This window comes from Theobroma cacao, chromosome 6 (genome assembly GCF_000208745.1).
Source record: "Theobroma cacao cultivar B97-61/B2 chromosome 6, Criollo_cocoa_genome_V2, whole genome shotgun sequence".
NCBI lineage: Eukaryota > Viridiplantae > Streptophyta > Magnoliopsida > Malvales > Malvaceae > Theobroma > Theobroma cacao.
In genome coordinates, this window is record NC_030855.1 from 4,294,199 (window position 1) to 4,311,481 (window position 17,283).

At 35.5% G+C, this 17,283-nt stretch overlaps 1 long non-coding RNA gene and 1 pseudogene across 1 annotated transcript; both read left to right on the forward strand.

Annotated features, from left to right (window-relative positions):
• On the forward strand, positions 395 to 2,443 carry LOC18595458. Its single transcript, XR_001928528.1, has 3 exons — positions 395 to 641; positions 831 to 1,060; positions 2,339 to 2,443. It is a non-coding gene; the product is annotated as an uncharacterized LOC18595458 (long non-coding RNA).
• Positions 2,441 to 16,953, forward strand: LOC18595459 (annotated as a pseudogene).

A 17,283-nucleotide genomic window follows, 5' to 3' on the forward strand; every position in this document is an offset into this window, starting at 1 on the left:
TTGTACAAATTAAAGCTCATAATGTCAAAAACAATATATTAAAATTTCATAAAAAACAAACCACAAATCACAAAACAAGCAAAAAATAGGTTTTTTTTTTTGTTCGACATTTTTTCCTCACTTCAAGAACAAATTTCTCTCGTCATCCAAAAGGATAAAAGTTTTTTTTTTTTTTTTACTTATTCTTCTTATCTCGCATTACTTCTTTTTTGTCTCTCTATTTTTTTTATTAATTTAAGTTGTGAATTCCATTTTAGGAGGACCCACAATAATTATTGTGTTGGAAGCAGTGGATGTACGGTTATGCAGATAATTTTGTGGTTAGAACATCATTGGTACTGTCAAGGTCTCTGCAGATATTTAAATTTACTGCATATGCGTTGTCCTATCTCCGAAGACCACACAAGTCTTCGCGGTTGGGTGACAGTTGACTGATATGCTGTGCTTAAAATTAAAATTGGCCAAAAAGATCATTTGAAAGAGAAAGCATTTGCTGTTGCTCTCCTCAGGTTTGCATGGTCTGAAACCATATATGATAAATATATCATGTTCGGAAGCAGACAAATGACTTCATCAGCAGACATACTTGACTCACTCTACTGCTCCTGAATTACATCGATGGGGGCCGGCAGAGATTGGAGGTAAATTAAATATCTGGCATTTCTAACTTTGTTAACAATCCGATTAGTTTATCTAGATCTGTGTACTGTGCCAAATGCAATATATATATATATATATTGCCATTGGGTGTTTAGGAGAGGAATAATATTTCCTGTACTTGGATGGATATTGTTGTTAATTTGTTCTGTAGTCGCCTGCTTCTAATTCAGCTGCTGTTGTGATAATTTGGATTCAAATCGGAAAAAGCTTCAGCTTGGCTGTGGACCTAAGCAGCAGCCCCGAAATCGTTAGGGAGAGACAAGCATGTTTCCGGTGCTTAACAATCTATTGCTGGTCTTCGTTTTCGCCATTGCTTCCTTTGGTGCTTCAAGCTTAATGCTAACTGGAGGAATCCAAAATGAGGATGTTGGAAGAAGAAAGCTTGTCACTGAGAATCCTGGTAAGTTGATAAATTTTCTTGAGTGTTTGGGTCAACCGTCTTGTCATTATCATATATAATATATATACAAGCAAACTCAACGTTATGCATTTATAACATGCTGAGAAGTGTATGATAAGGACTTGGCTGCAATGCTTTTGCAAAGATTTTTTCTAACTGCAGATCAATAAGCATTATAGCATGGTTGAATGACTCCATCAAGCACTTTGTCTACCATGACATGACAGTCCATTTCAATACGTTTTGTTCGTTCTTGCATATGTTATGGCCAGATTGGTTATCATAATGTAATTCAATAGCACCAAGATGAGGAATTTTGAAATCTTGTAACAGAAGCATCAACCATTGCACTTCACAACATGTTGTCATTGCCCTGTATTCTGCTTCAAAGAAACTACTTACCACCATTGATTACTTTTCAGATTTCCAGCTTATAAGTGATTTACCTATGAAAACTCCATAGTCAGTCATAGATCTCCTAGTATCCAAGCATCCACCCCAATTACTATCATTATAAGCCCTCAATCTAGTATCTAAATCTGAAAATAACATGATGCCTTGCCCTGGTGCCTCCTTGAGATTCTTCAAAACTCTAAAAGCTTCCTATAAGTGAACACTGCCTGGTTTGTCCATATATTAAGATAACATATGAAGTGCATAAGCTATATTTGATCTTGTAAAAGTCAGATTTACCAATTTACCAACAAGTTGCTTATAGATAGTTCCATCTTGCAATGATTCTTCCTCTTTTGCCCTTGACAACTTCTGATTGTAATCTACCGGTGTTGTGATTGGTTTTGCAAGACGCAATCCATATTCTTCAGGCAAATCTAACACATATTTCCTTTTCCATATAAAAATGCCTTTATCAGACCTTGCAACTTCAAAATTTAGGAAATTTTGAATAATTTGAATTTGGTTTTCAAATAATTCTTCACTTCATCACTAAGTGCAACAGATGAACTTGCAATAATGATTATGTCATCCATATGTACTAAAAGAGCAACAAAATCTCCACTTTTAGTAAGCTTTGTAAACAGTGAGTAATCAGCTTTTGATTGGACAAAACCAAATTCCACAAGACTGCTTGTAAATTTCTCATTCCATTGCCGAGAAACCCGCTGTAGGCCATATATTAGTTGTCACCTTGGTCTGTCTGTTCCTTATAGTCAAAAAATGTATGCTCATAATTGATAGGAAAATGGAAAATTGTCACATTGTTTTGTTTCCTTAATGCTTTAACCCTTGATTGATGTTGAGCACTTACTGGTAATTAAGGTTTCATAAGCATTGACTGCGGGGCAAATGGAGACTACCATGACGAGGCCACTGGCATAGTCTACAGGACCGATCGAGATTTCATCGACACTGGAGAAAATCATGAGGTATTTCACTGAAAATGGCAATTACTTGAGTAGTGATAGTCTCATTCAAAGGCAGTTGAAAAATCTGAGAAGTTTGCCCAACGGGACAAGGAATTGTTACACCCTGAAACTGCAACCTGAACAGGGTAGAAACAACAGTTATTTCGTCAGCGCTTTCTTCCATTACGGAAATTATGATTCCACTAAGCAACCACCCAAGTTTGACCTATATCTGGGTGTTAATTATCGGGACACTGTGACGTTGGATAATGCATCTTCACCTAAGTACTACGAGATTATCCATGTTTTCTCAGCTGAGAGTGACACCCAATTTGTGTGTCTTGTAAACACCGGCTCTGGGATTCCTTTCATTTCAGCATTGGAATTGCGGCTTCCAGATATATCTAATTCCATCTATACAACTGACTTGGGAGCACTAAAACACGTCAAGACTTATGATCTGGGCATCTCCCCGTCTTCTCCAGCCATGAGGTAGCCCTTCTTGTGTCATGTAATTAATGATAATATATTTATATATACTGGAAGTACTGTTAATTACTAATCAATTATATGCCTACTCTCGCGGAAGGGATTACAGATAACAAATAAGAGTTACTGTTTTCATGAGCTTTTGATAAACTTGTTGAAAATATTTTGATATAATACATATATATAAAAGCCAAAAGGAAACGAAATACAAAAGATAAAAATTGTGCAATATAATTTTGAAACCAATTATAACTAAATTAAGTTGTCATTGATAGGTATCACTTTGTAATAAACTTTAATTTAATTATTACTTTTATTAATATTCATTAAATTACAACTTAAGTTCCATATATATATATATATATTCATTTTGATTAATGGATTAGTATAAAAGATTACAACATATTACTATTTTTTTTTGTTGCTGACCATTAGATCATAATTGATATTTAATTAGTGAAATGTTGACTGTTTATCACCTCATTGTTGATGCTCTTTATGTATAGTAAACCTAAAAATAAAGAAAAAGATAACGTTATGGAGGAGACTTGTGGCTTAGCCACGTAGTCCCGTAAAAGAGATACTTTTCTAACAGCCATCTATACTTAATTTTATTCTTCAACTTCAGCTTGGTTTGTTGCAGCATGCACTGGAGAAGCTAGATAGTTTGTCTTGGGGGCGGGATGCAGGGACAAAGCTAGAAAGTTTGTAAAAGTAATATATATTTGAATATATGATCAAAACCATATAGTAAAGTAACACTAGCTATGTAGTTGTTGCATGTATCTCTCTATTCAAATTCCTTCTTCCAAATCAAAAACAATGATAAAGTAACCAATAAATCCAAATAAAATAATTGTATAAATTTCTTCCCATGAATAAAAAATCTATAAATTAAAATAATATATATTATAGTTCATTCATATTGCATACTTGAAAGATTGTGTAAAAAATATATAGGACCTAACAAATAACCAAAACACCATATATAACACATGTAAAAATCATGAATGGACCTCTTTTGGTCTCACCCAAAGCTTTGTAGAGTCTTGTTTAGCTCCCTCTCCTTTCTTTTTTCTTTGGGTTAAGCCTTTTCTTATTAAGCTTCAATTCCCCTCATTATGTTGTGTGCATCCGATTCCTATAAAAGAAAAATCCAACAGATTCAGATGGTCCACAAGTTATAATCACCACCAATAAGTCATGTAGAAAAACCAGCATTTTTTTATCAAAGGAGAAAGAAAAATCAGCTTAAGGAGAAATTATTCAGCTTCAGCTTATTTTTCAAATGTTAGAAGTCATGTTGCTGAGTGAAAGTCTTTTTGATCAAAGGGATGTTCTGTTTGTCGACCTGTTTAGATGAAAATTTTTAGGGTTGGGTCGTTCTTCTGGTTAGAGGAGGGGGTTATTTTTTGTAATTGTGTAGCTGAGTTTCAAGGGTGGTGATGATTCTAGGCTAACAGTTTCACTTGGAAACCTATGAGCATATAATCTAGTATGTTGAATGGGAGACCTTTTTTCCTGAAAAATGAATGGGAGACTTTCTCTCACTTGAAATGAAATCATCACTTTCAAAAAAATTAAAATCATGAATGTCATAAAACTTTTGATTGACGAAATCGATATATTTTTTAATTTTATTTTTAAATATTTTTTATTATAAATATTAATAAGTTTTATTTAATTTACAAATAAGAATTCTAATTGCATTAAATGACTTCATTAAGAGAATATTTTTGTTAATTCTACTAGTATCAAATAATTTATAAATTAATATTAGGATAAAATTCCAATTTGTAAACTTTATAGTTTAGAAACATATTATCTATAAATATACTATTTAGAAATAAATAAAAAAATTTACCTAACAATAAATATTAGTTAACATTTAAAAAGGTGATAGGAAATAAAAGAAATTAGAAAAAAATAAAGAAAGTTACATGCTACAATGAACTTTTGGCATGAAATACAGTCTGTAACTATGTCAATGTGCTTACTAATCAGAAAGGCAAATTCATAATCTAATTAGCTAGGTGTTTATGCCCACAATTAAAACTTGGTCTAAAACTCCTTTTTAGGATGTGTGAAATTTCCAAAAGCCCCTAGCTTGTTCTATATGGAGCTCTAAATACTAATTTAGAACTTGCTAATTAATGCATACCAATCTTTCAAGAGTCTTTAATCCTAAACACCATCATTCTAATTTCTAGACACTTGAAAAGTTGTCTGAAAATCTCACTACAAACCCAATACACCTCAATAATTGTACTTCCATTTTCCAGCAAAACTAGCAACCCCTAACTTGAAGCTCTATTGTATTCATCTTTCTGTCCATTATCAACTAATCATGCTTCGTTAATTTTCAGTGTGTGAATGTCTTAAATGACAGCTTCTGGCATATCAATAAGTCAAAACTTATGCAAATGTCTCTCTTCATGGATTAGGTACAATGATGATGTTTATGACCGCATCTGGCATCCTTACGCATTTTCGAATTCTGAGCCAATCGGTGCCTCACAATGCATTGATGATTTCTATGGATTAGAAGTGGTGTTGAGAACTGCTGTCCGACCAGCCGATGGCTTGAGTTCCTTGAATTATACCATGATCGCCTCCAATTCCTCCATGAAATATTGTGTTTACTCTCACTTTGCTGAAATTAAAGAGATTGCTCAATATCAATTAAGAGAATTCAGTATTACTTTAAATGACATCAATTATGGATCAATTACTGTTCACTACTTAAAGCCGATGTCCTTAAGATCAAATCTCCAATCCAAGGTGATGTAAAATTTATTATTGAAGCAACAGAGAAGTCCTAGCTCCCCCCTATCCTCAACGCCATGGAGATTTATCAAGTTCTTGATTTCAATGGCTCTCCGACTGACCCATCAGATGGTAGTTTTTTTTTATTCCTGTTTCATTTTGTTAAAAGACTCTTTTTCTTTCACTGTTTTTTTTTCCTTCTAGTCTAAAATCTTCTCCATTAATTGAGCTAAAGGGTATGTATATATATATATATATATATACATACATGTATGTATGTATGTATTTTAGCCAGATTCTGTCTCTCCCCCCAATCATATGGGGATTAATTATTGGTTTGTGGTTGCTCCATCCTAGCTATTTAACGTTGTCATTAGCTTACTCCAATCATTTCTTTTGACATGATGGTAGTTGATGCTGTCGTGGCCATCAAGCATGCATACAATATAAGCAGAGATGATTGGCAAGGTGACCCATGTCTCCCCAAAGAATATTCATGGAATGGTTTGAATTGCAGTGTCGGTATTGGAACTCCAAGAATCATTTCGTTGTGAGTGCACTTTTAATTTATCAGATCACGAGTGGGAATTAGGATATACATTGCATAATCATTTTCAGAGTGATCAAGTTTTATGGAATCATCATATAAGTGGAATTCCGTTCCTGATCAATAAAATGTCTTAGATAAATCAATAGATATACAGTGGCATTACAGTTTATAAACATGTGAAGATTCGTCGTTCTCCTAATACATAGATTGATTACATGCAGGAGCCTCAGTTCAAGTAACTTAACAGGGCAGATACCTTTATCGTTGTCCAAGCTTCAAGCACTAGAGTCCCTGTAAGTAACTTTTTCTTTTTAGTGTTTTCAAGTTTACTTAACAGAAAAGCATCGAATACTAACCCCTACTCTGCTCAGCAGCTCTTTGCTTGTAGCAAGATGTGATTATTTATTTGCATAATTTATAATAATTAGTTTATTTACCAATAAATTATAGTTGAAATCATTATGCAGACCCACCGAGGTCAAATACATAATTGATACATAAGTGCATATGTCACGGTCTAGCAACTTATGCTGTGCGGCTTTAGACACCCTCAACACTTTTAATAAGCCTAAATCAACCTAGAAATCCTTTTTTCACTTTAAAGAAAGGAACTCCAACAAGAATATGCGCAACGCATATACACACATGCACAGGCGCACACACACATTTTAAAACAAGAATGAGGCCAAGAGAATTTTATCATGCACAAGTATTGTTATCCAAAGGTAAAAGAGAAACTCCCTTACAATCTATACAAGGGATGGGGAACCCCTTTTATTGCCATAAGGGTTCCCTTACATTAATTAGGAGCCGTGTATTCAAATTCAAATGCCCAAAATGATTAGAAACAGTTCTTGGCAAGTTTGGAGGTTCCACTAACCGTTGGAATAATGTTTTGCCCAATTTGTCCCCCACTAGCTTGTACAGTGCTTGGGCTATCTATTTAGGCTATTCACTTGGGCTGCTGGATGGCTTAGCCCCTTAGGTTGGTACTTGGCCTATTCGTCGCCTTCTTTCCTACTTAGAAGTCCCCTTGTTAAACCACTAAAACACTTTTAGGCCTTGCAAAACTTTCAGGCAGTGGCATTCTCCTCTCACTGAATCTAGTAATGTCCTCATTGTTGGGAGATGATCGTCTTTTTCTTGCACTCCACTAGCCTTGCATGTTATCTCATCGCATGCCTTTGCCTTGAGTGCTCTTACCCAACGTGTGCTTATCCCACGCAAGTTTTCTTTGCACGACTTTAATGTTGTAGACTTACTTCCTTCTGCTTTAACCTTTCTATAGTGCAAGAATTTTGCTAGTTTTCATTCTCAGGTTGTGGACCTTCCTTTTTCTACCTTGACCTCTCTATTGTAAAAGAATTCTACTAGTCTCCGTTGCATCTCCCTCAAGCTCTTTTGTCCCATACCTTAACACCTCGAACTCTTTCACCTAACACACATTGTTTAGTTGCACATGCAACTTCATTGGGTGTCTTTGCCTTGTTGTGCTCTCACTCGACGTACACAGCCCCATCATATACATTAATTCATTGGGCTCCTTTGCCTTGGCATCATTCTTGTAGCACTCAACAAATACTCCTTTCGTCTTCTCTTAGGCTACCTAGGTGTGACTCCTTACACTTTTTGACTCATGATTGTTGCATTCTCGTTGACATTGACCCTGTTGAAGTTTGCTCTCTGTTTAATAACCAGTTTCAATTTTGCTCAGAAATGGAGTATGGTGCCAAAGTATCGAGCTTAAATGAAAAGAAAAAAGTGTCACGTGAAGACTATCACGTGACCTTTTAATGGCCTATCTTTTAAATTTATTTGATGTCCTGAGTTATTTTATTTTATACTTTTTCTCTTCTTATGTTGTTGGTGGTGTGAAGGTTGCATAAGCAAAGCGTGTTACGAGTTTGCTGGTTATTAGGTACTATGAGACAAACCATGAAATTGCGCAAAAATCATTGTCTTTGTGTTCCCTTTTTCCTTATGCATTTTCCATATTGTTTTTTTTACTAAGCATGCATTTTCCATATTACTCTCTCTCTCTCTCTCTCTCTTGTACTCAAATATTTAAGTGAAATGAAAAGAAAATGATGCATGTGGAGCTTATTTTTCTTCTTCTCCATTCTATCATCTCTCTCATTAAGCTCTCTTTTTCTGCTAGTTCCATACCAGAATTTATTTCTCCAAAATTATTTGTTTTAAATTACAACCCATTTTACAATATGGTATCATAGCTTCTTTAAGCATCTTAAGGGACTTGAGTTTTGCCTTTTTTTCTCTTTTCTTATAGTCCGTCTTCTTCATTATAGTGGATGACTAAGCATCACTAGCTTCTGCTAGCTTTTAACGCTTTAATTCCTCCAATTTTCTCTGGTGAAAACTATCCCATCTAGGTTATGAAGATAAAGGCATACTTAAAGGCCTTTGATCTATGGGAAGTAGTCAAAGTAAGAGGTGATCCTCTTATTTTAAGGTAGACGAATTTAATAATAGCTCAATTAAAGCAACATGGTTAAGATGTAGCTAAATGCTACAAAGCCCTCTCATTTACTCATTCATTTATGTTAGATTCGATATTCACTTGAATCATGGCTTTTGATAATCCTAAGGAAGCATAGGACAAATTCAAAAAAGAATTTCATGACAGCGATTGATTGAGGCAGATACAAGTATTGAACTTACTAAAGGGATTTAAAGTGTTGAAAATGAAGGAAGAAGCTAGTATTAAAAATTATATTAACAAAGTTATGAGAGTTGTTAACCAACTAAGGCTTTTAAGAGAGAATTTAATAGAGAGAAAAATAGTAAACAAGGTGTTAGTGAGTTTACCAGAGAAGTTTGAGGCTAAGATATTATCTCTAGAAAACTCTAAAGACCTGTCACCGATAACAGTGACAAAGCTTGTGAATGCACTTCAAGCCTAAGAGCAAATGAAAGCCAATAGGAATGAAGGTTCTATTGAAAATGCTTTAGTAGCGCCAAAACTAAAGGATTACGAGTCAATGGAAATGGTCCAAATAAGCTATAAGGTAAGCAATGAGGAAAGAAGCCTACTGATGGAAAGCAGGGAATGCAAGGTGACAAATATCCTCCATGTCCTCACTATAAGAAGAAAAATCACACTAGCAAATACTGTTGGTATTGGCCTAATGTCAAGTGTAGGTCTTACAACCAACTAGGATATGTTGAAAAAGTTTGTAAGGCCAAAGGAGCTAATACTGAGGAGAAAACAACTGTCGTAGAGCAAGCTAATGCAAAAGATGAACTTTTATTCATGGCGACAGTAAGAGCTGAATCAAAGTTGAAAAATATTTGGCTTATAAATAGTGGGTGCTAGAATCATATAACAAGAAATGATAATAATTTTTTCAAGTTGGACAAAAGGGTCAGAACTAATGCTAAGATTGGAAATGGAGATTTCTTGAAGATACTCAACACTGGCACTATTGCAGTCGAGACGCCATTAAGTTCTAAGTTCATTATTGATATTTATTATGTCCTTGAAGTAGATCAGAATTTGTTAAGTGTTGGACAATTAGCAAATAATCATCATACAATTTTATTCAAGGATAAGAACTGTACCATTTTTTATCCTACTAGTGAAAAAATGCTCATTGTAGAAATGAAGAACAAATGTTATCTACTAAATTGGATAAACATAGAGCATTAAGCTTATTACTCTGCAGATAAATATCTCAGAACTCTAGCATAGAAGAATAAGGCATGTGAATTATGGCTCATTGATGCATATAGCATCTTCAAAACTTGTTGAAGGGTTTCTTCCTGTAACTAAGTTTGATAAGTTGTGTGTGATATGTCAATTTAGAAAACAGAGCTGCACATCTTTTTCAAAGATGCAAAAAAGGAAAGCAACTCAAAAATAGAGCTTATACATACAGACATTGGTGGATTTATGAAAATTCTTTTTTGAGTGAAAGTAGATTTTATTTGTTTTTCATAGACGATTTTTCATGACATAAGCGGATATACTTTCTCAAACAGAAGTCAGAAGCCTTGAAAAGCTTCGTTAAATTCAAGGCATTAGTTTAAAATCAAATAAACTTGACTATCAAAGTTCTGAGAAGTGATAATGATTCTAAATACATAGCTGCAAAATTTGATAAGTTCTTGGCATAGTTTGGTATAAAGCACTAACTTATAGTGGCATATGGTCCTCAATAGAATGGAGTTTCTGAAAGAAAAAACAGAACATTGATTGGAATGGCTCGTTGTATTTTATTCCAAAAAAATTTGCCTAAGACTTTTGGGCAGAGGTTGTTAATATTACTAGTTATATTTTCAATATGACTTAAACCAAAGCTCCCTTACACAATACTCTTTATGAGGTTTGGTATGATATCAAACCATCTGTTTCTCATTTGAAAGTATCCGAATGTGTTTGTTATTCTAAAGTGTCTAATCAGAGGAGGACCAAACTTGATTCTAAATCATTATCGGCTATTCATCATAGTTACAGTAAAGTTTCAAGGGATATCATCTATATAGTATTGATTCAAAGAAACTATTTATCAGCATAGAAGTTAAGTTTGATAAAGAACATGGGTGGAATTGGGAGAAGGGCATGATTGAGAGCTCAAAAAATTCTAATATCACTGGTGATGTTTTAGTGCAAGAAGATAATGATTCAAAAGATATAGAAGATGAAAGCTTAGCTGTCAAAAGTATAAGAACATTGCAGGATATATACAATAGGTGTAGTGCAGTAATTATTGAACTTGAAACTTATGTTGAGGCTTTTTTAGATGAAAATTGGAGATTGGTAATGGATGCAGAAATGAGTATGATAAAAAATGACACTTGGATCCTTGTTGATAGGCCTACTGATCAAAATTTGATTGGGGTGAAATGGATTTTCAAAACAGAGTTAAATCCAGATGGGTCAATTAATAAATTTAAAGCCATATTAGTGGTGAAAGGCTATGTATAAGTATATGGTGTTGATTAAATGGAAACAGTTGCCCCAATTGCAAGACATGATATAATTAGACTACTAGTTGCTCTATCAACTATAGAAAAGTGCAGAATTTGGCACTTAGATGTTAAGTTTGCATTCCTAAATGGAACCTTGAATGAAGATATATATGCGGAGCAACAAGAAGGTTATAAGGGGCGTGGATCAACTAGAACAGTCTACAAACTTATAAAGTCCCTATATTGACTTAAACAGGCTCCTCGAGCCTGATATGAAGGAATTGATAATTATCTAATCAATCATGTATTCTATCGCTGTGTAAATGAACCAACACTTTATGTGAAGAGCTCAAATACTTTTTTCATGCTTATAGTTTTAACTGTATGTGGACTATTTACTCATCACAAGGCCAAACAATGAGTTCTTAAATGAATTCAAAAATCAAATGATGAAAGAGTTCGAAATGACAGATTTGGGGGAAATGTCTTATTTCTATGTAATGGAATTTCTACAAGGCATTGATGAAATATATGTGCATCAAACTAAGTATGCAAAAGAAGTGTTAAAAAGGTTCAATATGAACTTCTGCAAAGCTGTAACTACTTATCTCTCTATAAGAATAAAATTATGCAAGGATGATGGCTCATCAGCAGTAAATGGTACAATGTACAAAAGCATAATTGGTTCCCTACTATACTTAACTGCCACTCAACCTGACATCATGTTTGCTATTAGTATTCTATCTCAATACATGTAATCTCCATCAATATTGCATTTCTAAGTTGCCAAGCGTATCCTAAGATATATTAAAGGTACTCTAAACTTTAGTTTGAAATATAGTAAACATGAAAAAAGTGAACTTCTAGGGTTTTGTGGCAGTGATTGGGTTAATTTTATGGATGATTCAAGAAGTACAAGTGGATTTTATTTCTCGTTTGGTAGTACTGTGTTCTCTTGGAACATAAAAAAAAGGAAGTGGTAGCATAATTATCAGTAAAAGCAGAATATATTGCCACTGCCTCTGCTGCTAATCAAGATAAATGGTTAAGGAAAATTCTCACTGATTTGAACTTTAAGCAAGACAAAAGCACTCAATTGAGAGTTGACAATCAATCAACTATAGCCATAGCTAAAAACCCTGTACAGCATAGATGCACCAAACATTTTTGTGTCAAATTTCATGCCTTACGAGAGGCTGTAAAGGAAGGTGAAATAAAGCTTGAATATTGTCATACTGATCAACAACTCGCAAATATCCTCACTAAGGGATTAAGCAAGGAAAAATGTGAGTTTTTAAGGTCCAAGTTTAGGGTTTAGGGTTTAGACTTTTTGTTTCCTTGTCTTTATGCATTTTCAATATTACTCTCTCTTGTACTGTAATATTTAAGTGAAATGAAAAGAAAATGATGCGCGTAGAGCTTATTGTTCTTCTTCTCCATTCTGTCTTCTCTCTCATTAAGCTCTCTCCTTCTACTGGTTCAATACTAGAACTATTTCTCTAAAATTATTTGTTTTAAGTTACAACCCATTTTACAATAGACCCTAATCCTTCTTAGACCCTATGACACTATATTGTCACGTACATTGCCCCTCTTGAACTACTTGGAGGATCTCGCAACCCTTAGCTTTGAATGTAGCACACCCCGCCACTGTATTGGCCCTTCTCGGGCCTCCTAATTGGTGTCTACCTGTACCTCAAGACTTTGTGCCCCTATCCCGCCCCTAAGCTGCTTAAGGGATCCCACACTCATTGGCTTGGGTGTGGATTGCCTCTTTTGTCTCATGGGCTCCACCATAGCCACCACCCCCTTTTGATTTTGTCGTTTTGATACTCCTTATCACAGGCATGCAACTTAAGCACCCTCTCGTGCAATCTTAGACAGCCTCTAAGACGAAGTCAACCTAGAAACCCTCTTTCCACCCTAAGGAAAGGTATTCCGACAAGAATATTCACAACACACATACAAGAACAAAAATGGGGCAAAGAAAATTTTATTGTACACAAGTATTGCTATCTAAATGTACAAAAAAGGCCTTTGACAATGTATATAAGGAGTGGGGAACCCCTTCTATAGCCACAACGGTTCCTTTACGTCAGATAAGAGCCGTGGATTCAAATTCAAAGGCCCTTACAATTTGGAACAAATCCTAGCGAGTTGGGAAGCTCCATTAACTGTTAGAATAGTGTTCGACCAGTTTGCCCCTCACTAGCTGTTGCACGAATTTTGAGTGCTTGGGCTGTCAGCCTGGGTTGTTGGCTATCTGTCTGCTTAGGCTACTGGCTGCTCGTCTACCTGGGATGTTAGTTGGCTTGCCCCCCAGACTAATCCCTGATTTATCTTGGCCTTCCTCTCTATTGAGTAGTCTCCTTGCTGCAACTCCAAAACACCCCTGAATTTAGCAAACTCTTATGCCGTGACATATATGGATCGAAATGATAAAATGCTAGCTTGTCAATTACAAGAAAAAAGGATTAGTTTCTTTTAAAGTTTTCACGTGAGAGTACTTCAATCAAAATATTTTACTCTCTTAATATGATAGTAGTTTTTTCTCCAGAGACTTGTCAGAAAATGACTTGAGTGGGCCCATACCAGAAGCCTTGTGGCGACTGCCGAACTTGAAAGCCTTGTCAGTTATGCACACTTTTCTGCAGCTTCGACACTATTGTACTGTACTTATATTTCACTATCTGTGTAGAAATTTAGCAAAGGAACAAGCTGATAGGTTCGATTCCGCAGTCTCTCAAGGACAAGTCGGATAAAGGGTTACTGTCGCTGAGGTTCGCTGGCTCATCTTCTGTAAATATATCTAAAGTAGATTGTCAAGTCTTCATTTCCTTTGAGAATGCTCTTCCTCCAAAAAGCAAAATCAGTAATCGATTATTTTTTATGGCGATAGTATTTCATATTCGATATTGGTTCTGCATACTAAATTCTGATCGCGTGATTGCACCTCGTTGGTCATGCATATTTTAATTGATGCACGTCAATTTTTGTGTAATGCTGAATTCCAGTTTGGGGGGAAACCCAGATTTATGCCTAACGGATCCATGTGAGAGAAGGAAGAACAAGTTTGCTGTTCCCATTGTTGCATCCGCTGTATCGCTTTTGGCCCTTGTGGTCCTCTTGAGCCTTTGGATTATATTTTTCAGACTGAAAAAGGGAAGACAAGGAGGTGATTTCTTTCTCATCTCGTTCATGAATTTTTATTTTTATTTGTATCGCAGTTAGTCGAGTTTAATTATGGTTTGCCGGATGGATGAATCCTGTTCAACGCAGTCAACATTGCTCCAACTTTACCCATCACTAACTAATATGCCTTAATTTCTATCTAAAATTTTCATTGATAGATCAAAACCAAAAATAGCGTACTAATTTAGCAATGATATACCTTATTACAGCCTGCTGTCTCAAGTGCACTTGCCTGTTTGAAGCCCTTAAGTTGATAAGCTTGTCAAAGTCTGAGGGGCCGAAAAAAAGGAGCTGGGGATAGTTGGGGTTGTGATAAAAGACTTTGAGCTGTAAGATGATTGAGATCAATAAAGGACAAGAACAAGTTGGGAGTGCTCTAATCACCACTCCTAAAGTGGCAAAAACTAATTCAATTTAACCCACCCTAGTTAGGTCCAGTGTCTGAATCTAATAAACTTACTTGAAACCTGATACGGTTCATCCTTTGAAATGATATGAATCTAGGATATTGAATTACTATTATTGTACTATATATATTGTAAAAGAATGACATGAACCCAAGAGATGCAATTCATGAAATCCAAAACCTGACCAGTCTTTGACTAAAAAGTTGAACAACCCAAATCAAAGCAACTTAACCCAATCAATCTGTGATTTCATTGTTGCTGCAGAGTCAGTTAACGAGACAAAGAAAGAGTCATTCAAAACAAAGAATCGACCCTTTACTTACTCTGAGATTGCCAGTATCACTGCCAACTTCAACACCGTCATTGGACAGGGAGGATTTGGAAAAGTTTACTCTGGTACTCTGAATGATAAGACTAAAGTAGCAGTTAAGCTGCTCTCCGAATCATCAAAGCAAGGATTTAAGCAATTTCAAGCCGAGGTTAGATAAATGCAGCTAAAGTTCTAAATTATACTTGAAAGTTTCTCGTCAATGTTGATTGTTGAGATTTTCTTAACATGAGACATGCCGCTAACACATTCATTTAAGAAATGATGAGCAACCATTTTGAATTAATGCAGGCACAGCTTTTAATGATTGTTCATCATAAAAACCTTGTTTCCCTGGTTGGTTACTGTGATGAAGGCGGTAACTTGGCACTGATTTATGAGTACATGGCCAATGGAGACTTAAGAAAGCAATTATCAGGTGTGCGTGATATAAACTGCAGACTACCTGTTCTTGATTATTATTATTATTATTTGTTCTTCTTCTTTGGTTTATCAAGTGATATTACCTCGAATCCCTTGTTTTTAACACCATGTCCCCCACTAAAGTTAGCATTACTCGATTGTTGAGCCAAAAGCTTTAAGAATTAAGATAGAAGAGGTAGAAAGCTAGGCGGTTGATTCATGTGGGAAGCAGGCTTTTGCGCAACGCAATGTCTGCTATGCAAGTTTTTATCCTGAGATGTACTTAGCCAGCACTATATTTCAGTGTGTCCATTCATCCTCTTTTTCCTTTCTTCCATTGATTGAATACTTCACATGACTCAAAGAACACCTTCGAATATTTTTTGATAGAATAATAACAATAACATGTAAGATATATTATTGAAAGAGTTTGGTTGGAAAAGAAAAAGGCAGATGATAGAGCTACCTGGGTCGGGTATTGGTGGGGAAGACTCCAATGATTGTGAAAGGCAAACTGACTGTTGTTCCTCTTTCACAAAGCCATCTGAAAGATGTATGTGGATGTGTTTTGTCAGTGAATGACGCAAATGTCTTAGATTGGAAAGCAAGGCTTCAAATTGCGATAGACGCTGCACAAGGTCCACATCTCTTAACAATATTTTGTTTTCTTCAATTTCTGCAGTCTCTTGAAATAAGTTTGTTAGAATGATGAGTTTACTAGAGTTGCATAGCAGGGTTGGAATATCTGCATGAGGGTATCAAGCCGCCCATAGTCCACAGAGATTTGAAAACTGCCAGCATCTTATTAACGGAAAAGATGCAAGCCAAGATTGCTGATTTTGGGTTGTCTAAAGTTTTCATGACAGAGTGGAGCTGCCTCTGATCTCCAATCATGCTTGCAGGCTGGCACACCTGGATACCTTGATCCTGAGTAAGAGATTATTACCTAAAACCATGTTTGTTTTTCAGTAAAATTCTTATGTATTTGGACCATCTCTGTTTTTCATGTAGAGCAATTGCATCAGGAATCCTAAACAAAAAAAGCGATGTGTACAGCTTCGGAATAATTCTACTTGAGCTAATCACTGGGCAGCCTGTATATGTAAGAAGCCTTGGGCGCAGCACTCACATACTTGAATGGGTAAGGCCCATAAAAGAAAAGGGTGATATTGGAAGCATTGTTGATCCGAGGTTGCGAGGTGAATTCGATGTCAATGCGGCCCGGAAAATGGTGGCGATAGCCATGTCATGATCACTACCAGCTGCAACCGAAAGGCCGGACATGAGTTGTGTGTTAACGGAACTGAAGGATTGTATGGCTATTGAGATGGCCCAGAGAATGCAGAGCCACGTGATAAAATCAGAAGACAGCTGAAATTTCCCTTCTAAACCTGGACTCTGATATGGTTCCCATTGCCAGGTAAGGATGGCATTTTTGCCAGCAGACTTTGATTGTGTGTCTCTATTAACATCTTTATGAAAGACATATGTATGCATGCATGTATGTATGTATGTATAAAGTTAGAGTCCTATTTAGCATATGAATCCCCTTTCTTCTTTCTCGTCTCTGCTTTGTTTCGTATAAAGTTAATTAACATTCGCTGCCTAATTTATCGTTATGTATAAATTGCTACTTAGAAAAATGTGCAATTTGCATTAAATGGTGCGTACCATGTTAATGTAAAACTTAATTCCTCTATTTCACATCCGATTAGTATAATATAATTATTGCATCGTGTGTGTGTCATGTATTTAAATACAATATTAAACATTTTGTGAAAATTTCACGTGGATGT